Below are 14084 nucleotides of genomic sequence, written 5' to 3' on the forward strand. Positions count from 1 at the left end.
CATTAATTTTTGTTTTTTACCATAATTCTCTGTGGTTTTGTGATGACAAAAGACAAAATGACACTTAGTTATTTCAATAATTTACAGTTAAAAAAAATATTGATTAGCTTTGAGAATTCACTCAAATATTTGACCATATTTGTGCATTCCTGGGACATAAACTCTGACTAACCATGATCACAGCTCTGTGGTCTGCCTGCAGTCAAAATGAAGCATTGCTATGCTTTGTTAAATCTGATGTGTTGTCAGTGTTTGAAGCCGCTGCCTTTGTGCATACATTGAGACGGTGCTCCCAACACATGAGCAGGTTGAGTTGTTTTTTTCCGACCATGTGTAGGCTTAACAGTGTAGATCTTAAAGCATGCTAATTCCCTGACTAACCGTATGCAAACTAGATTCGTTATTTGGGTTTCAAAAAAATGTTTGACACAGAGAACAACCAAAGCGTTTTGGTCTGTACCAAGCCCCGGTGTGCACACACGGTAGGCAACAAAGCGCATGCACTCAACTGTCTTTTTGCTCACCTTCGTTCTAACATTCTTTCTGTTTGGGCAATCCTGGACGGCATGGGCCTTCTGCACATTTCCATACATATAGGGAAAAGATTTTTGAGCAGACACACAAATGGCCATAGTGCTGCAGTTATCAGTGTAGGAGAGAACATTACAGAGCCGAGGTGTCGGACAACTTCTCTGAAATGTACCGTTATCGCAAAACAGATGAATTTGCTCCGGCAGTGATTATTCCTCTCCTGCAATCTGCAAGCTTCCCATACTGTCTGTGGAACAGGAAAAGCATCAGAGGAGTCCCAAAGTGTCCTCAGGTTAAGCCTGTATCTGAATCTCACACTCTGTTACAGGCATGAGATTTTCCTTTGCTTGTATTGGTGTTAGTGCTATGCTGTGTGATGTGTGGAAATTCTGAAGAGGTGCAGTTGGCTTTGGCTATTTTGTCATTTTCAAATTCTGCATATTTCCGACAAATTCTGCACCATGGACATGAACCGTCCCATTTTTATTCAAATTGAGAAAAAATGCAAGCAGAGCGCTCTTATTATTCCGTACGGGATTTAGCTTTTTGTCTCTCCAGCTGTGATTATAGGGATCGTTTTGTCTGAGAGCTCAGCAGGTTTAATCAAGCTCGGATAATTTCACAATGCCTCGTAATGGGGTCCCTGAAGACGGAACCTGCTCCCGTTTTCACAGGTTTTTTGCAGGGCTGAAAAAAAAACAAAATAGGAACCTTTTAACAAAAATCCCAGCCTGCACTGGAGCAGGAGCGAGCAAGGAGCTATTTTAGCATCCTGCCTGCTGCCCTTGGGACCAGGCATTACACAGTCAACCCCCCGCCACACACGCGCACACACACACACACACACACAAAAAAAACAAAAGCCCTCCATCCATATACACACTGCAGGCCCTGTGCACTTCCCCTTAATGTCTGGCAATTTGCCAGGTTGTCATTGACAAGGTAAGTGTTGATTTCAGTGGCAACGATAGGCAAAGCAAGAAGGGAGGGAAACTTCAGAACAATGAAACACTCCTTTGGAGTTTTTTTTTCTTCTTCCTCTTTCTTTTCTCCCTCACCTCCTCCTCCTCCTCTGGAAAAGGAGAAAGGTGTCAAGTTTGTGACAAGCGAATTGTTTTTTCTTCTCCCCCTCCCCATCCTTGCTGTGATAGCGTCGACGATGGAAAGTTTGTGGAGTTGCGTTCTTTGCAGAGAGTTTGACCTACTTAGGTTAGAACTGCACACCTTACAGAACGCCTCCAGACTCTGTAGCTGCAGCGTGGTGGAGGACGATCTCGAAAAGATTAGAACAGGTAAATGATGCATAGCATGAGTTAATATTGAATTATTTATACTATATATGAAAGCTTTGTTTTAGGGAGATACTACAGATGAATAGGGTGAAACACGTAAATAATAGACATCACCATGAAACTTCCCCAGATTCTTACACACATTAAAATAAATATTTTTGTATTAAATATTTATTTATTTTCTAGGAAATGTTGTCGTTAAATGTGCAAATAAGGCGTTAGCATTTACAAATTTACACAAATGTCCAGAACAGATATGAGAACATTGCAGGCTCGAAACTAAATGTGTGGTGTTTTCAGACCCCCATTCACTCTCACTGGACCTGTCCAGCCAATTCACATTAAGGTTAATGAGCTGTCATGTGATTACTGTATAAAGAAACATCATGCAATTAAGCATCAGTGCTCACAGCAAGCACACATTTCCTCCAGGAGATGCTTGACTGGTAAAGTTGTGTGGGTTTGAATGATGTTTGTGCGGTCGACGGGGTTAAAAGATGGAAATTCGAAGTGAACTCTGAGAAGAACGCTGTATATTTAATTTAGAGTTAGACTCCAAAGGCATACAGGAAAGCAGCTTCCGGTCAACTACAGTTTATTCTATTTCTGCTGTATGACCAGTTACACACTTTAAATAAAAGATGTCGTCAAGTCTTATTTTTTCTTTTTAAAATAAAAAATACACTTTATTTGAAGGAAACTAACAAGGAAAGTTTTCATTAATTGATAAGAAGTAGTTTCAAAAGAGAATTTGAAGTCATTCTAATTATTGTAGTTGACGGCCTCGGGCTGTTTTGACCCAAACATATCACAGCTTATCATTCTCTGCTCTCCCTCATGCATGTGGAAGTTTAAGGTTGTCACAACTCACATTTCAATAAACGCTCTAATAGAAAAAGACAAAGTTTTGAAATTGTGTTAAATGAACATAAGACACGGTAGCAAATAAAGAGTGTTATTTATTCTGGTTTAACTGTCAATGCTTTTAGATTATTGAAAGGGAAACAAAATGATAACATTGACCTATCCTACTTATGAAGGAGTCATTTTGAACTTGCAATTATCTAAAAAGAGAAATCCTTTACTTTTAATCCTGTGTTGAAATGGGAAGCCTCTTAAGTAGGTCAAGAGTAATTTATTAGATTTTTAGATGGTTTGCAGAACGGAAACCTTCATCATATGTTATTGAATGACAACAAACAACAACAACAAAACTGGTCTTGATGGATGAGATGTTATCTGAAGCAACATGTACAATTCAGAACAGGGCCTTATGTGTATAGTATATAATGTTTCATATATAATTTAATAATATTATGACCTTGGCTGTCAATATGATGTCACCAAGTCACCTCGGCTACCACATCTTTACATCTCTATTGAAATTTCATGCTGTGGGCATTCATTCTTAAACCCTATACACAGCGGGAACCTTTTTTTATTTTTGTGTGATTCATTTGCATATGAATATTTGTATTCATACTGTTGTTACGAGTATGATTACCTTGGATATAATGCCGGGAAAAGGCGACATCATTTTCTTCAGAGTGAGGTTCTTCTTTCTGAGCTCTCACAACCCGAATAAATGCATCGACCTATCACGTTGTGCAGAGTAGACATATCAATACGTACGCTATAGTGTAGAACTACACAAAGGCTCCCCTCGCTGTAACAAGACAGCAAACTTTATTGCTCCATTCAACATCAACGAATGCAGCTCAGACCAAATCATCTTCCATCCCTACCTTTCACAATAAAAGGTCTAGACAAAAAAAGTTTGTAACTTTTTAACAAAAGGAACTGTATATTTCACTCTGAGAATTTTCCTTAAAGGAAAATCAATATCTTAAAGTAGCTTAGGCTATACATATAACAGTTTAGCTCAGACAGACTGACTGCTGCTTTGGGTCAATAGAGTCCCGATAGTTGGTCCTCTGCCTGTGCACATTTATTCCAAAGGTTTTTGAAAAAGTGTCCCAAATTTAGTTTGATGTGAAATATTCCCTAGTGAGTATTTCATATTTTGTGGCTCATTCATTAAGCCCTCTGTGTTTAAAGCCCTTAAGAATGTCTAATAAAAAAAAAATCAGATTTTTTTATACAGGAAGTGTGATTGAAATCTCTACCCTGCCTCATCCTCCATCTACGCCACATGTTAATGTGAGATGGATGAAGTTGTGCTGTGTGCTGTTGCTAAATTCGATGATGGCCGCTCGTTCTCCCCGCTGAGCTTCATTTACTAAATTTCTGATAAGACGTCTCTCTGGTTGTGTCCTAGTGTGCGATGTCAGTGAAGGGCTGAGGCCTCTGATCAATCCTGAGCATCTTCTTCAGGACCAGTGCCGCTCCTCCTCTCTGTGTGTGTGTGTGTGTGTGTGTGTGTGTGTGTGTGTGTGTGTGTGTGTGTGTGTGTGTGTGTGTGTGTGTGTGTGTGTGTGTGTGTGTGTGTGTGTGTGTGTGGGACGTTCCTCCATCTACCGGCTCCAGGTTTGATGTCCCATTAAAGAGGCCTCGCAGACATCAGACCAGTCACTCAGAAAACGAAAAGTGGGACTCGGGGGACACTCAGGATGTTCATCATTAGGCTTTGGTGCCATTCACCCAACTCCAAACCATCGCATGACTGAATAAAAAGAAATAATAAAAAAAACAAGACAACTTCAGAAATCTTTGGGTGGAGAAACAGAGAAGGGCTCAGAGGGATGGCGGAGCAGAGGCGGAGATGGATGGGGGGGGGGGGTGGGGAGGGGGGTTGCACTTAGAGATATTTAAAGGCGAAAGAGATGGGCTTTGTTAAAGATGCGATTCCCCTGGGTTCCCCTCATTGAGTCACAGGGATCTGATAGCGCGACGCTCCTGTTCGAGCAACACCGCCTTTGCTGAGGGGGAGATAGTATGGCGTGTAATTATACTGCGGGGGCTTTCAGGGCCCTGACATACCTGTCACCTGGGAACGAGAGGGATGAGATGACATCTGCATACCTTTTAGTTCTAGCTTCAGAATATAGAAACTTATCCTTTCTCGTTTGTTTCCGACAATGTTTTTTACCTTTCCTTTTCTTTATTTTTTTATTTTCTCCTTCCCGAGGCTGGCTTTGGAAGTTTGGGGCTCGTTCTCTGCGCTCATTTGATGACTTTCAGGAAAAAGAAGAAAAAGCGAGAGAGTGCCTTTGATTTCTATTTGAGAAACGGTTACTAATGAGAGGAGATAATCATTGCAAGAGTTGAGGCTTTTGTCAACGATTCAGTTGTTTGAACAGATTCATTTCATCATCCGTACAATAACAAATTGAACTTAATAAGTGACAGTGATAATCTGTGATCAAACACAATACTAAGAACAATAAAAAGACAGTCGGAATCTTTCAAAGGAAGCGTGGATTCAGTAAAAACAAGCGGAATGAGCAGGACAATGCTCTTCAGAAGCGATTATCATCAGTGCTGACTTCCTTTATCATTAAATGCTGGATGCAATTTGTCATCCACACAGTGCAGTGTACAGTATGTATGTACATATTGATCTAATTGATCTCCAAAGATTAGGACATAACACACAGAGAAATGTTGCCACCCAATTCTTGCTGCATTTGAACGTGTCTGTAGTGTTTCCGTGAGCAGACGGGCAATGACATTTACACAACAGAGGATGCACTCATGCATTAACATTGCTTTACTTCAGTTTAGTGAGCTCAATGTTTTCCATGCGCAAGACAAATGGGAGTAAACACTGTTTCCCCGTCTCATCAGCGAGACGACGTCTGATTCTCTTCCCTTTGTTAGAGAGAGAGACGCTGGAAGAAAGAGAGAGAGAGAGAGAGAGAGAGAACCGCGTTACCCACAATTGACGGCGGCAGCTTTGTACAGGTAGCTAACAGACGAATGGACCCCACCGCGTTGCCTTTCATGTCTGACAGCGGGGTTGAAATGTTAAATTGAAGCGTCCACTCTCTAACTGTATATAAAAATGTCCTGAGAAAGATGCTTATCTTAATAGATGAAGTAGGAGCAAAGAGAAACTGTCATTTTAATCAAATTTGGGCCGCATTGGTGTGACAGCGTTGAGTGCTATTGAAGCTTAAAATTCATGTTGTTGGGGGTCTGGAGAAAGGGACTCAGCGGGTGGTGTCTCGTGGTGTAATTATCCCTCACTTACAGGTATTTCTGTTGCCACAGTCATTATCTTCCCTTGTAAAGAGGAAATCAATTTGTGCAGATGTATATGAGGAGTGGAAGATTGCCCAGAGGAAAAGAAAAGAGGCATTCTCATGAAAGAGGGACAGTGAAAATTGAAGATAGATGACTTGTTATTGGTCTGCGTGCGGGGCTTGTTTGTTTGTTCGCCTGATTGGCTGCAGTTAGTGCGGCGTTGCATTCGGGAGAGCAGCACAATGAAAAGTGTGTCTTTGAATTCTACTGATTATTAAGTTTTATTGCTGTGTTCCAAACAAGAGCCCACTATCACTTTTACTGAGTCCATAAAATCCCGTTTGTGTAGCCACTCTCAGAGAAGCCCCAAACAAAAAACTATCCACAGGCCAAAGTGAACTGAATGGACTCACCTTTGTAACATTTTTAAATATTCTCTAAACAGTATGCATCAACTAATATTATTTATTTAGAAGGTACAGCTACATTTTTTTAAATCTAATTCACAAATAATGATTTTCTCAGGGTGTGAGGGGGGAAAAGTACAGATAAAAACAATCTCATTATGACCTTATACTCACAGAGGCCTTCAACTTCAGACTGATTTAAAGCCTGGATTTGGGTTCCTTTCTAATTCAACCTGAATAATATCACAACCAAGACACACATTAGAAGTTAAATTAGCCACTGATTTATTCATCTCGAAGTTGCTCTATAAGACATTTCATAAAATCTTCGCCAAAAAAAAGTCAAAACCACGCTGTCTGCACGCTTAGAAGCAGCTGGGTTACGGTAAAGTACAGCCGTGTGTGTTCTGGTAGTTCTGCTAGCTGTTTACTGTTAGCCAACACACTGCAAACTGCTATCCCCTCACTGTGTGTGCAAAGTAGCGGATGGGGGTGTAGCGGGTGGGGGTGTCGTAGATGCTCTCAACTGTGTTATCACTTGTGACCCCCTTAAGAGTAGGGAGAGGGGAGTCAGCAGGCAGTCAATGGCAGGATGAAATGAAAATAAAAGAGTGTTTTAAGAAAGTGTGAGTAATCGCAAGCACAAGAGGTTCTTGAGCATGTAGCCATAACTGGCCACACAAAATACTCACGCAGAATGATAGATTGGCTGTGGACAGACACAGACATGCACACTCACTCACAGATACGCGCTTAGATGCAACCGGTCGCATGATGTCGGAGATAATATCGTTATCCAATAAAAAGGAGCACGCCAGCAAATGGGTGGTGCACTTTTATAAAACTGATAGACATCTGGATTTTTTCGTGCCTAGTCTGACTTTATACCACCCGTGTGGAATCTGTTCAAAAAACTGTAGCTTACAAGTCCAACTGTTTTCATAGGCTCACTAGTGCTAAATATGATGAATAAACTGACCTCTATGTATAAATCACATACACACACTTACATATTATCCAAAGCCCTCACATGTGTTGGTAGCTACTTGGCAGGACTTGGTTATCCTTCCTGCTTAAGCTGGCCTAGATGCAGCTGGAAGCTCTTCCAGGCTGTGGAGTGAAGGCTCCGTGTCCCTATCACGAGGCCTCATCATCTGGGCCCTGCATGGACGCTCGGACTGTTAGTCTGTTTTGATTACTGAATGAAAGCGTTTATCGGACCCTGTTCATTGGTTCCTCTTGCCTTGGCCCCAGGCGATGCAATGAGAGCAGCCTTTTGATCGCAGGACGGATGATGTGGATGACGGATGTCCGCGGTCCGGCCGGCGAGTCATACAGTATGGCTACTAACTTAATTACTGCAATTAAGGTCAGCCTCTGTCCTGCTTTAGGATAGTCAGGAGAGATAACATCAGCGACCACACACACTCAGAGGCTGTCTGAGACATGACACCATTACTGTCCAGTCTGTAAACGAGCTGTCCTGATCGCTCAGACCTCATTGCTAATTAAGCGGCTGTATTATTCCACCATATTTTGCAGATGTTAAGAGATATGCCGCTGTCCCTCTGTGGTGTCCAGTCCAATTAGTCCCATTACAGCCAGGCCTGTCTGGAAAGGAGGAGGGGAAGAAGGGGGGTCAAGGCCGAAACACATACAGGCAGTGTCTGAAATAAAAAAAAAAGCATTTACACACCATGTAATGATGATCATCATGTTGTGTCCAGCTGGACACCCCCACACTCGCTAACCGCCTGGCTGCTCTTCCATACTAAGGACATATCTGCTCAAATGACCAGTGACACCCTGACACCCTGCATACCACTCCAAAGGGGTGGGGGGTGGGGGGTATTGGATGGAGAGTCATGTGGCGGCCGTTCAGCTGCTCCGCGGTCTGATCCTATCCCATCTGGGATAATGAGGCCAAGCACAAGCCTGATGCTGCTCTTAGCCCCAAAGGGCCGCTGTAAGGATAGCCAGCACCTTCGGACACTTGAAAAGTCGAATCTGCTCCAATCACAGGAGGCAGAGCCAGCAAGATGGCTGCTCCACGCCAGAGGATGCGGCAGCTAATGTTGATCAGTGGAAAGGATTAGCTGAAACATTCGGGCTACGGGAGCCGATATAAATCCACTTTACGATGAGGTGAATGGAGAGTCTAGTTGCCAAGGAGAGGTTTAACCTATCTCATTGTATTTACTGTTTGGCAGGAAAAAAAGCACAATTCAATAAATTGTGCTGTTTGCTGCTTCCAACATAGTGAAGACAAAGAGACATAAATTAGCATAAAACCATGATAGGAAAAAAATGTTTAAATGAGAAGTGAGTAGCATTTTTTAGGGATCTATTATCAGCAATGGAATATAATATTAATTAGTGTAAAATCACCTAAAAAAACCAATGGGTGAGCCCTTTGTATCTACATAGGGGGCGGTTCTTCTTCATGTAGTAGCCCAGAACAGACACCTTTACCTGAAGACCACTCTCAAGTTCTCTAGATGCTTGGAAAGGGAGGGGTGAGTGGATGTGTATTTCAGTTGTTTGCAATGTGCCACCTCACCACTAGTTGTCACTAAATTCTTCACACTGCTCCTTTAACACACTACACACTGGAGTGTGGGATAGTCATCAGGTGGACAAAAACACCACTTCAGTGGAATGCTAATGTTCCATATCTACTAGATGCAGCTTTTAAAGCAGCTTTACAAAACCTTTGTGACATCCAGTTCTTCCAAGAACTGAAGCAAAACCAAGGCCACTTAAAGAACTCCATACTTTCTACAGTTACCTCATGGTGTAAATCTTTATTCTACCAACATTACAATTGTTAACCCAGTAAAGGCTTCCTGATTACCTTTAAGAGCTTCTTCTTTTTGTAGAGATGTATGTCCCCAGAATGAAGCAGGTATAGACTCAATGGTAAGAGCTAAGGACTGGCTGTATACTAGCAGATGGTGCAGGAGAAACACAGGGGGAAAGAGACTGAAGAAAATAAAGCGGTCCACAAAGTTAAACTTTTTCCTGACCTAATTACAGCACCTTGGTGGCTGCTAGAGCAACACTTTACCTTTGGAGTCCGACGTGCTTTCAAATTCCTCAGTTATTCTCAACGCAGTGATATTTTTTTTTCTTTTTTTTTTTGAAATATTCCTCTTTGTTTTGCTGCCTCGGTTGTAGCCCTCCGGGGACGCTGCTTGTTGAAGGAGTCGGAAGAGGGTTGTTCTTCCTTCGCTTTGGTTTGGTAAAGAGAATAAAAATAACTACTGCCAGGCTTTCATTCACTGCAGCTGTGAAGACATGATTTAACTGAGCAGTACAAGACTCAGAGTCCTGGGAAAGTCTGCCATGTGTGTAAACAAGATCAGCTTTGACCTACACAAAAGTGGGCGATGATATAAGAGTTTGACAGCTGATATGACATATGCTCATATTCAGTTTGATGAATATTGTGTAAGTTATACATTTAAGAAAGATTTAATTGCTCAGAAGTTTAATCACAATATATACATGCTGTAATGTGTTTTACATGACTCTTGCTTATGTAATACATATATTTTTTTCATCATGTTTTCTCCACTGGATTCATAAATAATCATCGTCCTCACATTCAACCATGTACCTGTGGCCTCCGTGCTCTGCTCCATAGTTGAACTTAAACTGAGTCATTGAATTATATTACTAGTTCAGTGAATACAATGTTACAGTGTTGCAGCCTCGCTAGGCTAAGCTAGCAGTTTAAATGGCTCTGAACCACAGTCTTTGCCACCAGTGAAGCTGGAGAGTTTTGGTGGGACTGAAGTCATTGTGCTCATCGAGGGGGGACGTCTCAGCTAACCCAGGGTGTTAAGTTGCCCTTAAAAGAGTGATGAATGATTTTTTTTACTATTTCCGCCTTCATGAAAACACTGTGGGGTCAAAACTGGTTTGTGTTTTCAGGGTGTAGGATTTGGCGACATCTAGCAGTGAGGTTGCATCTCCCAGCAGTGAGGTTTTATCCAAGCAGAATGCATCCCACTGAAACTTATTCAAAGTCGACTGCCGAAGCCGGGTATCGAACCACCGACCCTCTGATTGGAGAACACCTTACTCTCCACTACGCCACAGGGTTCCAGAGAACTACAGTGGCCGATGTGAAATGCAGATATGTTGTCAAAAGTTGCTGTGACTCAGTAATAAATATAGCTACACTTTATTGTCATATCACACACCAAGGAATACGACAAAACTTAGCACTTAGCAAGGTGTTTCATATGATTGATTTAGACTGTACCAATAATCATGGTTAACAATGTCATTACTGATATTTTACAAATCCTGCTCATCTGCCCAGGGAATTAACATTTTGGAAATTTGGGCAGAATTTGATTTGCCCCTTTATCTAAATCAAAATCAGAAAATAGGACATATTGGGGGCTTAGGGGTTAAGGACCTTTGTTGCATCATTCCCCATCTCTTCATGTAATGTCATCTTTCTTCCATAGGCTATCTAAAAGCATTAATAACATGTTAAGAGAGAGAATATCCGTGTCATGATCAGAATCAGAATCATAAACAGCTTTTTAGTCCACGTTTGCGTATGCGTACATGGAAACATTAGAAACAGAAAAATATACAAAAAACAAGGAGATCCAAGAAGAACAAAGGATAAACATTGAACTATTATGTACACATGAAATATACAAAAAAACACATTTTAGGCTTTTCATGTGTCATTTTAAGCCACGTTGTTACCGTGAAACGGCAGCAGTTAGGTTTAGGTACCAAAACCACTTAGTTTGGTTGACCCATCATATATCTTTAAATATATGGTTGAACTTGAAGAAGGCTGAATTTATCAGAATAAAAGAAAGGTATAAGGAGCCAGAGTGTGTGACTTTTTTCCTTCCTTCAATCCTTCTCAGTATTATCAAAGCTTATTTAATAGAAACCATCGTTTTCCTTTATTAGTGGTCACCAGGGTTTCACTCTCTCACTGTTCTAATATGTATAATTATATTAGATATGGCGACAGCAATACATTGTTGGACGGCAAACCTGCAGCTGGAGTCAGCCATCTAATAAGCTGACAAACACAAAGTAAATCAAAGGAATCCATGGTGAAATAAACAGTTGCGAGTTAAAAACAGCGCCGGGAAATAACAAGGTCCATTTAGTTCTGTTGAGACCACCAAGCTGTAAATTTGGAGATGCAACAGCTGTTCACAGGCACTGTTGCACAAGAGCTGAGGGCCTCCAAACATGGCCACCAGAGGGAGAGTTACGTCACCTGCTCGTTCTGCAATAATAAAAGTGCATGAGCCCCGGCTCTGTTTCCCATCAGGCACCATTTCTCCTCTCCAGGACCAAGGGGACATCCATGTCCTTCTGCCGGAACATCATCCCTCACACATACAGACTTAATGGAACCTTTTGACACATACACGCACACACGCGCTGTAATCAAGAGTGTTACCTAGAGGCCCGGAGGATGGCGGGGTTTGCCAGCAGAGGCCCCGAATCTGAGATAATCTGTGTCATTCATATTCTGGTGCCTGACACAAATGATCTGATAACGCACATGTGTAGTGAATTAACATCTGTTGTTGGAATGGGCCTAATGCCTAGCCATTCATCAATTTCACAGGATTATGTTATTGACCAGAGGTGTGTGTGTGTGTGTGTGTGTGTGTGTGTGTGTGTGTGTGTGTGTGTGTGTGTGTGTGTGTGTGTGTGTGTGTGTGTGTGTGTGTGTGTGTGTGTGTGTGGGGTACATATTTCGGTTTATAAGAAACACACACATATGGGGGGATATGTAGGCCGTGCACTTATATCAGCGAGAGTCTCTCTACTAAGCTAACTTCTGTACATTTCAGTCAATAGGTCTCACAAGAGCCTTTCCTCAAAGGGCCCAGCTCTGAGATCCACTTCACACGCCCGCTGGAGGATTCTTGGCATCTCTGCCATGTATTTCATGGACTCTTTCTAGATTGTAAGGGTATTCTTTGAAAATTGACTTATACAGAACACACATGCCACAATAAAATGCTGATGAGCTTTACCGTTCACAAACAATTGTGTATGAGCAATTTTCCAGGAGGTGAAAATGTATTTTTTTATCACACAGGAAAGCGATCCAGGCAAATGTGTGATTTCCCCGAATGAGAGATTCTTTTTTCTTTTTTTTTATCATTGTAGGTCTGTTTTTAGCAGCACTTTTCAGAGACTGGAGGATTGAAGAAAAGGAAGAGCGGAAATACGGGAGGAGGAAGCAAAAAAACAACAACAAAAGAAACAGAAGGTGGTGTGAGTATCGCATTCATTCACACAAAAACACACACAGACAAAAACACCAAAAGTATTTAGAAGATAATCTGCTCGATTCAATCAGGCTTAATTCTATTTTGATAATTGTGGGTGCTGGGCGTCTGGGCCCGGCTCGGCGGGGAAGCTGTGACTTGTGTACGAGACTGACAATGAAGTCGGGTAACAACAGCTGCTGGATGGCGGGCGAGCTCATGTACCTCGACGCTCAAGTCTTGTCAGTCACATTTCCCCTAATTAACGAACATCTGCTTTCCATTTTCGGTTACACTGCATCGCCAGCTTGTCTCGTATGAATCGCTGACTTCTGACCTCCCCCGAGGTAGGTACTCGCTGTCAGAAGTACCCGGCCAACGCCATCGACGATTCCTTTTTTCCACTTTTCGTTTCTACAGAGGCCTCCAGCTCACCACAGGGAAGGAGAGGAGGAGGTGGAGGCTAGTGGGTGGGTTCTAAACCCTCAGGGACCAATCATCCTCTGGGGGAAGGCCGGCGCAGGAATTGCATTGTTTGTGTTACGCTGCTATTGGTTCAAGTGTCCTCCTGTGGCACAGGCCTGCCACTATCCGTGAAGGACCCAGAGTCCTCCTCCCATCTCCAGAGCTCTAACCTATTCCCAAACTAACCTGCAGAACAGGTGCGCATGTGTGTGTGTGAGTGTGTGTGTATGTGTGTGTGTGTGTGTGTGTGTGTGTGTGTGTGTGTGTGTGTGTGTGTGTGTGTGTGTGTGTGTGTGTGTGTGTGTGTGTGTGTGTGTGTGTGTGTGTTTGTGTGTGTTTGCCTTTCTGGAAAACAAGGCTGGGCTTGTTGGGTTGTTGTTTTTTTTCCCTTTCTGCCTGAAAACACACCACATGAACATTAGAAATAGCAGCAGCTGTTGACTTCACGCTATCAGAGATAAGTACAGTCTACTGATTAGTATGGGTCCAAAATGTAGGAGTCTAATATTGTAAATGTGAATAACCACAAATGGATTAACAATGGTGCAATGAACTGTAATCTGACATCACTCCAGAAAAAAGTATAGACAGTATGCATGGCAAAATGCACACTTTGAAGAAGTACTTTCATAAGGCTTAGAGTGGGATCAACATAACAGTTTTTAAGTGGCTATAGACTTTGTTAACATGTTGCCTATGCCGATAAAAAAACGGCTGAGGACATATAATGACATATAAAGACAAACAATGGTATCTTGATATCTTGCGGAGAGTTCTTTAGTCATTTTTCAAAAGATTTCCTACAATTGGTTGGTAAGGGTTGGCAGGGTTGGTAATCTTGAGAAACTGGCACGAAGGTCTGTGCATGAAGTATAATTTATCTGCCATTGTTCATGTTGTATAATGAACAATGTCAGTTAAGGGGTATTACCTAATCTCAATGGTCTGTTTGTGCTAAATCAAATGTA

This window comes from Anoplopoma fimbria, chromosome 15, assembly GCF_027596085.1.
Source record: "Anoplopoma fimbria isolate UVic2021 breed Golden Eagle Sablefish chromosome 15, Afim_UVic_2022, whole genome shotgun sequence".
NCBI classification, from domain to species: Eukaryota; Metazoa; Chordata; class Actinopteri; order Perciformes; family Anoplopomatidae; genus Anoplopoma; species Anoplopoma fimbria.